We start from the raw sequence: 11,120 nt of genomic DNA, 5'->3' as shown, positions 1-11,120 counted from the left end.
CTGAGCCATAGGACCATGCCTCAGGACTACCTGGCATGATGACTCCTTGCTGTCCCCAGTCCACCTGGCCGTGCTGCTGCTCCAGTTTCAACTGTTCTGCCTGTGGCTATGGAACCCTGACCTGTTCACCGGACGTGCTACCTGTCCCAGACCTGCTTTTATCAACTCTTTAGAGACAGCAGGAGCGGTAGAGACACTCTCAATGATCGGCTATGAAAAGCCAACTGACATTTCCTCCTGAGGTGCTGACCGGTTGCACCCTTGACAACTACTGTGATTATTATTATTTGACCTGCTGGTCATTTATGAACATTTGAACATCTTGGCCATGTTCTGTTATAATCTCCACCTGGCACAGCCAGAAGAGGACTGGCCACCCCTCATAGCCTGGTTCCTCTCTAGGTTTCTTCCTAGGTTTTGGCCTTTCTAGGGAGTTTTCCTAGCCACCGTGCTTCTACACCTGCATAGCTTGCTTTTTGGGGTATTAGGCTGGGTTCCTGTACAACACTTTGAGATATCAGCTGATGTAAGAAGGGCTATGTAAATCAATATGATTTGATCAAAATTGGACTTGTTTTCAAATTCTTTGTGGCTATGTCTAATCTGAGGGAAATATGTGTCTCTAATATGGTCATACATTTGGCAGGAGGTTAGGAAGTACAGCTCAGTTTCTCCACCTCATTTTGTGGGCAGTGGGCACATAGCCTGTCTTCTATTGAGAGCCAGGTCTGCCTACGGTGGCCTTTCTCAATAGCAAGGCTATGCTCATTGAGTCTACATAGTCAAGCGTTCCTTCATTTTGGGCCATTCACTGTGGTCAGGTATTCTGCCACCGTGAACTCTATGTTTAGGGCCAAATAACATTCTAGTTTGCTAAATTTTTTGTTAATTCTTTCCAATGTGTCAAGTAATTATCTTTCTGTTTTCTCATGATTTGCTTGGGTCTAATTGTGTTGCTGTCCTGGGGCTCCGTGGGGTCCGTTTGTGTTTATTACCAGAGCCCCAGGACCAGCTTGCTTAGGGGACACTTAACCAGGTTGATCTCTCTGTAGGTGATGGCTTTGATATTTGTTAATCACATCGTTTTAGGTGGTTGTAGATTTTAATCATTTGGATTTGGATAATTAGTGGGTATCAGCCTAATTCTGCTCTGCATGCATTATTTGGTGTTTCAAGTTGTACAGAGAGGATATTTTTTGCACAATTCTGTATGCAGAGTCTCAATTTGGTGTTTGTCCTATTTTGTGAATTATTGGTTGGTGAGCGGACCCCAGACCTCACAACCATAAAGGCCAATGACTGATTTAAGTATTTCCTAATTGGTAAGTCCAATTTGATGTTCCTTTTGATGGCGTAGAAGGTTCTTCATGACTCTCAGATCATTCACAGCATTGTGGCACTGATGTTTAGGCCGAGGTAAAGTACCAGGCAAAGGATTGGACAAACCTACTCATTCAAAGGTCTTTCTTTATTTGTACTATTTTCTACATTGTAGAATAATAGTGAAGACATCAGAACAATGAAATAACACATATGGAATCATGTAGTAACCAAAACAGTGTTTTAAAAAATCAAATTATATTTTAGATTTTAGATTCTTCAAAGTAGCTACCTTTTCCTTGATGACAGCTTTGCACACTTTTGGCCTTCTCTCAACCAGCTTCATCTGGAATGCTTTTCCAACAGTCTTGAAGGAGTTCCCACATATGCTGAGCACTTGTTGACTACTTTTCCGTCACTCTGTGGTCCAACTCATCCCAAACCATCTCAATTGGGTTGAGGTCGGGTGATTGTGGAGGCCAGGTAATCTGATGCAGCACTCCTTCACTCTCCTTCTTGGTCAAAGAGCCCTTACACAGCCTAGAGATGTGTGGAGTCATGGTCCTGTTGATAAACAAATGATAGTCCAAGCACAAACCGGATGGGATGGCTTATCGCTACAGAATGATGTGGTAGCCATGCTGGTTAAGTGTGCCTTGAATTCTAAATAAATCACAGACAGTGTCACCAGCAAAACATCCCAACACCATCACACCTCCTTCTCCATACTTCATAGTGGGAAACACACATGCAGAGATCATCCGTTCACCTACTCTGCGTCTCACAAAGACACCGCGGTCGGAACCCAAAATCTCAAATTTGGACTCATCGGATCAAAGGACAGATTTCCACCAGTCTAATGTCCCTTGCTCGTGTTTCTTGGCCCATGTACGTCTCTTCGTCTTATTGGTGTCCTTTAATTGTGGTTTCTTTGTAGAAATTTGACCATGAAGGCCTGATTCACTCAGTCTCCTCTGAAAAGTTTATGTTGAGATGTGTCTGTTACTTGAACTCTGTGAAGCATTTATTTGGGCAGCAATCCGATGTGCAATTAACTATAGTGAACACATCCTCTGCGGCAGAGGTAACTCTGGATCTTCATTTCCTGTGGCGGTTGTCATGGATCCCTTCGGAACTTTCATAACACACACCTGACCCCTATTCCCACTGATTAGTACGTATAAGTGTGCCCTTTGGTTTCCATTGGGCTGTCCATTATTGTTACAATGTCCGTTGGGGCTTGTGAGTACCTGTGCTGTGTGTTTTGGGCTTTCATGCCCTTGTGGATTGAGTAGAAGAATACTGGTCTCGTCCCGTGTGTTAATCATTGTGCGTGTGTTATTTATTCAAGGTACTCCTCGAGCTTTTGTTTTGGGTTTCTACCCTGTGTTTTGTTCAGTGTTACACGGCACGCCGTAATTTGGGTACAATAAAAAAAATTAAAATCAGCATTCCTGCGTCTGTCTCCCGATCCATCATACCAACTTGACAGAATAATGGACCATTAACCCTTTCACACGTACCATCACACCCGTGTGATTAGAACGCTTATTTAGAACGGACAGTTTCGAATGACGTAACAATCAGCATTTGAGCTGGCCACACTTTTTTCAGAAACTATTTACGCACAAAGTTGGATGCAATGTTCAGATATTCACAGAAGTATCTATAGCATAACACAATCATTCAAACCAAAAGAATGTAGGCTATTTTTGTCCTAGCGCTAACTGAGGAAAGATTGACGCAACACAAGAGGTCATATTTTCTAACTCTCAGCTGACATAAACTTCAATATGACTATTTATAATTAATCAAATCACGGGTGAGCTCATCATTGATAGAAATAATTGAGTTAAGCACTTTCTAGAACCGATGATGATCTGTTTCTCGGTGGGCCGCCAGGCTGTTTTTCCTGCAATTTATCACTGGTACTTGACAAACGTGAGTAAAACAGTAAATACATCAATAATTACCACACAAAACATTTTCTGATTGTCACGTTCTGACCTTAGTTCCTTTGTTTTGTCTTTGTTTTAGTATGGTCAGGGCGTGAGTTGGGTTGGGCAGTCTATGTTTGTTTTTCTATGTTGGTTTTTGTGTTTGGCCTAGTATGGTTCGCAATCAGAGGCAGGTGTCGTTAGGTGTCACTGATTGAGAATCATACTTAGGTAGCCTTATTCCACCTGGGTTTATTTTTTGTTTAGTGTTGTGTTGCACCTTACAGGACTGTTCGTTGGTTGTTTATGGTTTTGTTTTCAGTGTTCATTAAAATATTTAAATATGAACACTTTCCACGCTGCACCTTGTTCCTCCTTTCCTTCCCCAGACGACAAGCGTTACACTGATAGTTGATTGTATTGATACAAGTGGCGCGTGCCGGCAGTCAATCACGTAACCTCTCACTTCCACTCTGAGCCATTCAGGGTTGTTTATGTATGTAGCTAGTGAGCTAAGCTGTAGCATTAGCAATGCCTTTCAAAAGGAGACAACTCACAAATGCGGAAATTCTGGATATTTTTTAAAATTCTGACAATGAGTCTGAAAGTCAGGAATCAGATTCTGACAGTGAGGAGCTGCCCCCCAGCCATTGAGAACCCTGAATCTGAGGACCCCTTGTCCACTGACAAAGTCCCAGTTCCCTTGGAAGATGCTGGTGGTGGTGGAGGCAGACAGTGGATGAAGTACAGGAGTGCTTGACTATAACCTCAAAATGGGGGCAGTGGATAAGGCAGACTTGATAAACAGCTTTGTGGAATGCACTAAGAAAACGACCAAGTGGTAGAAGATATTTTTCAATTTTCCAGGGTAGCTTCAAAATACAACAAGCCAATACTTCTCTGACGCAATTAGCGTTGTTTTACAGAGCTAATAGAAGAATGTAACTAGCTACATAAGCACGATTGAATATAACACCATAAAGGTTATGAAATGAGTAACGTTACCTCGCGTGTCCGCGGTTGTAAGGAATATACACAAAAATATTATGCTACAGTAGAAACTACATAACACGACATGCAGAAACTATTATAACGTTATAAGACACTTTGATAGAAATGCACACATTTCCTAAGTCATTATTGGTAGCGAAAACAACTATGACTGCGATGCAGGCAACAGACGGAAAATGTGAACACGTATCTGCAGGACGGGAGATGAGCAAATGTCTACAGACTTGAACTGCACAAACAATTGGGAAGTGTTTGGGGAATTTTGACCGGGTCAGAAATGTCAAAAAAATTAATTAGTCTGCAAAAGTAAAAATGACTACTATTATGTGAATCAATGAGGCGGAACACACCTCAATTCAAATTGTTCTTAGAAAATAAAAAACTTGTTAGAAAATCATTTGAAATTGACAGTTTGAAAACAGCCTATAAATCCTGTTAAGGATACCCCCCCACTTTGTGCAATTTCCGCCTGAAGACATACCCTATTCTAACAGCTTGTAGCTCAGGCCCAGAAGCAAGGATATGCATATTCTTGTTACCATTTGATTAAAAACACTCTGAAGTTTGTGTAAATGTGAATTGAATGTAGGAGAATATAACACAATAGATCTGGTAGAAGAAAATACAAGGAAATAAACAGGCGTTTTTCAGTTATTTTATTGTTGTAGCATCTTTAAAATCAACTAGAACATCAACATATTCAGTTATGATACTCTGATACTTTTACATGAGAGACTAACCAGGCAACAGTATTTCCCCAAAGTTTCAGACAGATGCCTCTAGGAATGAGTGAGGTACATGCCATTGGGTATGTAGTCACCCAGGTGTCCCTCACAAGTTTCCCAAATGTACCCAAGTGGCCGAATTGGTACATGGGTACATTGCTGAAAATAACTATATACAAAATTTAAAAAAATATTCACACATACCCGGAAACATATATTTTGGAAAATTGAAGAAAAAAATAAAGATTTCCAAAATGTTTCGGTTAGGCTATAGAAATGGATTATATGAACAAAACAACCCTTTATTGTTTTGTGGTGACCTTTACTGTTGCCAAAAGAAGAAGATATTCAAAGGTAATTGATGAATTTTAGTGAAATTTTTGACTTTTGTGAAAAATGTACTTTGCTGTAACTTACCCAATGTGTTGTCTACTGATCAATAAGCAGATTGGCTGGATTTTTTTTTAAATCTGACATGGTGACTGGATTAGCAAGAGGTTTAGCTTTCCTTTGGTGTGCTGCATTTCTGATTTAATTGAAGTTAAATATTTTTGATAATTACATATTAGGCAATTTATGTAGAAACGTTCCCAACTGGGAACGGGTTTCCCCAAATAAAAAAACAGACTGCGTGCCTTGGTTTGAGGGCAGCTGGGATTAAATGTACTGTTGCGTAACTACCACTTCAACTGGCCCATCTGAAACCGCCACTACCGTTCCGTCCGACGCCACTGCAACTGGCCCATCTGAAACCGCCACTACCGTTCCGTCCGACGCCACTTCAACTGGCCCGTCTGAAACCGCCACTACCGTTCCGTCCGACGCCACTTCAACTGGCCCGTCTGAAACCGCCACTACCTTTCCGTCCGACGCCACTTCAACTGGCCCGTCTGAAACCGCCACTACCGTTCCGTCCGACGCCACTTCAACTGGCCCGTCTGAAACCGCCACTACCGTTCCGTCCGACGCCACTTCAACTGGCCCGTCTGAAACCGCCACTACCGTTCCATCCGACGCCACTGTAACTGGCCCGTCTGAAACCACCACTACCGCTCCGTTCGACGCCACTGCAACTGGCCCATCTGAATCCGCCACTACCATTCCGTCCGACGCCACTGCTACTGGTCTGTCCGATGCCACAGCAACTGGTCCGTCCGACGCCACAGCAACTGGTCCGTCCGACGCCACTGCTACTGGTCCGTCTGAAACCGCCACTACCGTTCCGTCTGACGCCACTGCAACTGGCCCATTTGAAACCGCCACTACCGTTCCGTCCGACGCCACTGCAACTGGCCCATCTGAAACCGCCACTCGTTCCGTCCGACGCCACTTCAACTGGCCCGTCTGAAACCGCCACTACCGTTCCGTCCGACGCCACTTCAACTGGCCCGTCTGAAACCGCCACTACCTTTCCGTCCGACGCCACTTCAACTGGCCCATCTGAAACCGCCACTACCGTTCCGTCCGACGCCACTTCAACTGGCCCGTCTGAAACCGCCACTACCGTTCCGTCCGACGCCACTTCAACTGGCCCGTCTGAAACCGCCACTACCTTTCCATCCGACGCCACTTCAACTGGCCTGTCTGAAACCGCCACTACCGTTCCATCCGACGCCACTTCAACTGGCCCGTCTGAAACCGCCACTACCGTTCCGTCCGACGCCACTGTAACTGGCCCGTCTGAAACCACCACTACCGCTCCGTTCGACGCCACTACAACTGGCCCATCTGAATCCGCCACTACCATTCCGTCCGACGCCACTGCTACTGGTCTGTCCGACGCCACAGCAACTGGTCCGTCCGACGCCACAGCAACTGGTCCGTCCGACGCCACTGCTACTGGTCCGTCCAACGCCACAGCAACTGGTCCGTCCGACGCCACTGCTACTGGTCCGTCCGACGCCACAGCAACTGGTCCGTCCGACGCCACTGCTACTGGTCCGTCCGACGCCACAGCTACTGGTCCGTCCGATGCCACTGCTACTGGTTCGTCCGACACCGCAGCAACTTTAGCAGCGGCAACTGGCCCGCCCGAATAGACGTAACTTCGGCAGCTCCATCGGGTACTGATCGACTCGCACTGCGTTCCTGTGATCCCTCCGGAACTTTCATCACGCACACCTGTCCCCTATTCCCATTGATTGTATATATGTTCCCTTTGGTTTCCATTGGGCTGTCCAGTATTGTTACAATGTCCATTGGTGCATGTGAGTAACTGTGCTGTGTGTTTTGGGCTTTCGTGCCCTTGTGGATTGCGCAGATGATTACGGGTCTCGTCCCGTGTAATAATCATTGTGCGCGTGTGTATTTATTTGAGGTACTCCTCACTCTTTGGTTTGGGTTTCAAACCTGTGTTTTGTGTAAGTGTTTGTTTGGTCTTCATCCCCGTGCTAACACGGCACGCCGTAATTTGGGCTAAATTTTAAAACTATTACGCATTCCTGCGTCTGTCTCTCGAGCCAAGATACCAGCGTGACAGCGATTATGATTATTACACGGGACGAGACCCGTAATCAACTGCACTTGTAGAAACTTTCAAAGTTCTTGAAAATGTCCAAATTGACTGACCTTCATGTCTTAAAGACATGCTGGACTGTCATTTCTCTTTGGTTGTTTGAGCTGTTCTTGCCATAATATGGACTTGGTCTTTTACCAAATAGGGCCCCTACAAGACAACTGACTGGCTCAAAAGCATTAAGAAGAAAGTCAATTCCACATTAACTTTAACAAGGCACACCTGTTAATTGAAATACATTCCAGGTGACTACCTCATGAAGCTGGTTGAGAGAATTCCAAGCGTGTGCAAAGCTGTCATCAAAGCAAAGGGTAACTACTTTGAAAAATCTCAAGTATATTTAGATTTGTTTAGCACTTTTTTGGTTACTACATTCCATATGTGTTATTTCATAGTTTTGTTGTCTTTCACTATTATTCTACAATGTAGAAAATGGTGTGTCCAAACTTTTGACTGGTACTGTATTTATCGTATTTTTGTGTACTCTAGGGCAAGGGTGTCTCGATGGAATTTGTATTTGTAGTCCTGGCAACTGGACCTTTTGTTTGTAACAAAATAATTTTTGTCTTACTGAAATTTTCCTGTCTTTCCTTCTTTCCTTCTCTCTCTCTCTCTCTCTCTCTCTCTCTCTCTCTCTCTCTCTCTCTCTCTCTCTCTCTCTCTCTCTCTCTCTCTCTCTCTCTCTCTCTCTCTCCCCCCCTCAGATTTCCCTTCCTCGTTCTCTGGTTGCTCATCTCCTCGACTGGGTTTTACTGCCTGAGGACTTGAGACATGTCCTTAATGTGTCTAGCTGCTTTACAGCTGTGCTCACTGCCATCCCCAGTCACCACGCAGAGAGCTGTGTGCCTAATAAAACAGCTCTGAGGCGAAGGCCAGCCATGCCCAACTCTCCCTTCACACTCTGCTCTTTCTCTGCTCTCTTTATCCTTCCACCAAGCCCTCTTACGATTTGTATTTTATTTAACCTTCATTTATTCTGGTTAGAGTCTCGTTGAGATCATGAAATGTCCTTTTGGAAAGAGACGTGGTGCAAAATAGCTGCAGGGTGCTCTCGTCCGGTCTCTACTCTTTAGAACATGTTGATTTGACCTGTGGTGTTAAGAACAGGTCTGAGAGACTAGTGGGGTTGAGGACACCAGTCTAATGCAGAGTTAGGATGTTTAGGCTGCACCCTGCCATCAGCTCCAACATCACAATAAGCCAGGTGTCTCGGGTTTGATTACTGGGTGAGATATTCTCAACATTTATGAAGAAAAACAATGGATGGAAGCCGTGCACACAGGATTCCATGTTGCAGACTGTATTCTTTGGGGTAAATAAGAAAGCCTTTTTTTCTCTTTGCTGATGCTTCTTTTGTTCGCGAGGAGGAAGCAATATCTGCCGACTTCTCAGATTTCCTGTTCATCCTCTCATATTCATTGGAACCACCGGTTATACAAACACACACACACACACACACACACACACACACACACACACACACACACACACACACACACACACACACACACACACCATTTTTTCAATACTTTTTGAGGAGTAAAAATGTATTCCCATTCAAAATGACATTTTCCCTAACCCCTAACCTTAACCATAAACCTAACCTTAACTCCAAACCCATACCCTAGCTTCTTACATTAACCCCAAACCTGACCCTAACCTTAACCCTAACCCCTAACCTTAACCCCAAACACTAATCCTAACCCTTAAAACCAAATAGCATAAAATCATGACTTTTCAAAAACGGTCTTCTTTTCCTACTTTGTCAGGACATCCTTGTAACTTTTCAGGACATTTTGTTGACTTTTCAGGACATTCTGGTGACTTGTCAGGACATTCTAGTGAATTGTCTGGATATTCTGGTCCTGATAAGACAGGAAAACATGTACACACACACTAATAATGAAGAGATCAGAATGTGAGCTGACAGCTGGTGACTCATGGTTGTAGTGGATAGAGCTGTGATCTGCTCTTATCAAGGGAAACATGGGGGATCACATCTGGACTACAGACTTGGAGGGAGTAGGGGAGAAAAGGGGGATGATGGGGGGGTTACATGGCTAGATTCCTTTTAATGAATCATTGCCCTGCACACATGCTCCCCCCTCTGCCCCTTCTCCCTCGCCCCCCTTTACCCTTCCCTACAGCATCCTACACCCTGCAGCACCCCATTGCCATACAGCTGCCCCCCCCCCCCCACACACAGATACACACGCACACACCTACAATACTACTATCTGACAGTATACTATGCACATGTGTTCTGTAGACATGATGATTTCAATTCATTATTTTAAATAGCTGGGTTTTATTTCTATTGCCATTCAAAGAAATTTGAAAATACTGCATGCTTATATGTACAATTTATATTCATGAATACCTATATTTGCATGGATGCATCCTTTGAATTTCATATAAATTTAAAGACTGCCTGTAGTTATATTGGCTCCCATGTAAATATCAACTAATGGCATTTTCCTGACATTTCGCCGGGTACATTTCTTCATTACAGACGGTGTGAATATTTTTGGTAATGCTCATTGTGCCGTGAGGCCTCCTAACAAGCACTCTTGCCCTCTGTGCGTGCGTGTGTGCGTCTGTGCATGTATACATGTATACATACATGTGTTCTTATGTATGTGAGTGTGTATGTGTTTGTTTGTGTTTGTGCAAATGTTTTGGTTGTTTCGTGAGTGCCTAGTGCTCCCCCCTGTTTCTGTTTCGGAAGTGAGGTTTCATGTCTGTCACACACACACACACAGTGGAGTGTGCATTGGATTGCCTCTGTGCTTTGCTGATTGTGCTGGTCAATGTGCTTCACTGTGGGACTGCATGCCCCCAAGACTGAGGCTGAGTCTAGACACGAGCCAGCCGAGCCGCCCCGCTGACCTATATCCTACAGTAACACTGCACACCCGCACAGAGACAGGGATTCAGAGAGTGAGAGAGAGAAAAAAAGGGATGGAGGGAGGGAGGGAGGGAGAGAGAGAGAGAGAGAGAGAGAGAGAGAGAGAGAGAGAGAGAGAGAGAGAGAGAGAGAGAGAGAGAGAGAGAGAGAGAGAGAGAGCAGAGAGAGGATGAGAGAGTAAAGTGAGATGGGGATGACGGGCTGAGAGGGAGAGAGAGATGTACTGTAGACATGAGGACAGGAAAGAAGGGGATGAAGGAAAGAAGATATATTGGTATGGATAATTCAGAACGAGGTCTAAAGGGGGAAGGGATGGCAGGGTATGAGGAGAGATGGAAGTCACTGAAGCAAAATGAGAGAAAAATGGTTAAAGGTGAAGTTAACCCATTCTTACATGGCCTTATTTCCACTCTTTCTTGTGCTTGTAGTTGATCCCCCAAACAACTTTTTTTTTAAATATATTTTGTTTTGTTACAGAGAAAATTGGTTGTCACATTTTGCTGAGTCATCACTTGCCTTTGACCACAATTAATTATGAAAATATGTCTGAAGCATTTTAGAAAGCACTTCAAATCACGCCAATCAAGAAATATTACATCAGAATCCCATTCTGAATGATGTCTCTGCAATACTTTTTTTCTTTATCTTTCACTATCCCATAACCCCCCAGGAGAAGACAGCTTGGAGTATCTACAATCCCTTCG

This window comes from Oncorhynchus gorbuscha, linkage group LG05, assembly GCF_021184085.1.
Source record: "Oncorhynchus gorbuscha isolate QuinsamMale2020 ecotype Even-year linkage group LG05, OgorEven_v1.0, whole genome shotgun sequence".
Taxonomy (NCBI): Eukaryota; Metazoa; Chordata; class Actinopteri; order Salmoniformes; family Salmonidae; genus Oncorhynchus; species Oncorhynchus gorbuscha.
This window is presented reverse-complemented; position numbering follows the sequence as displayed.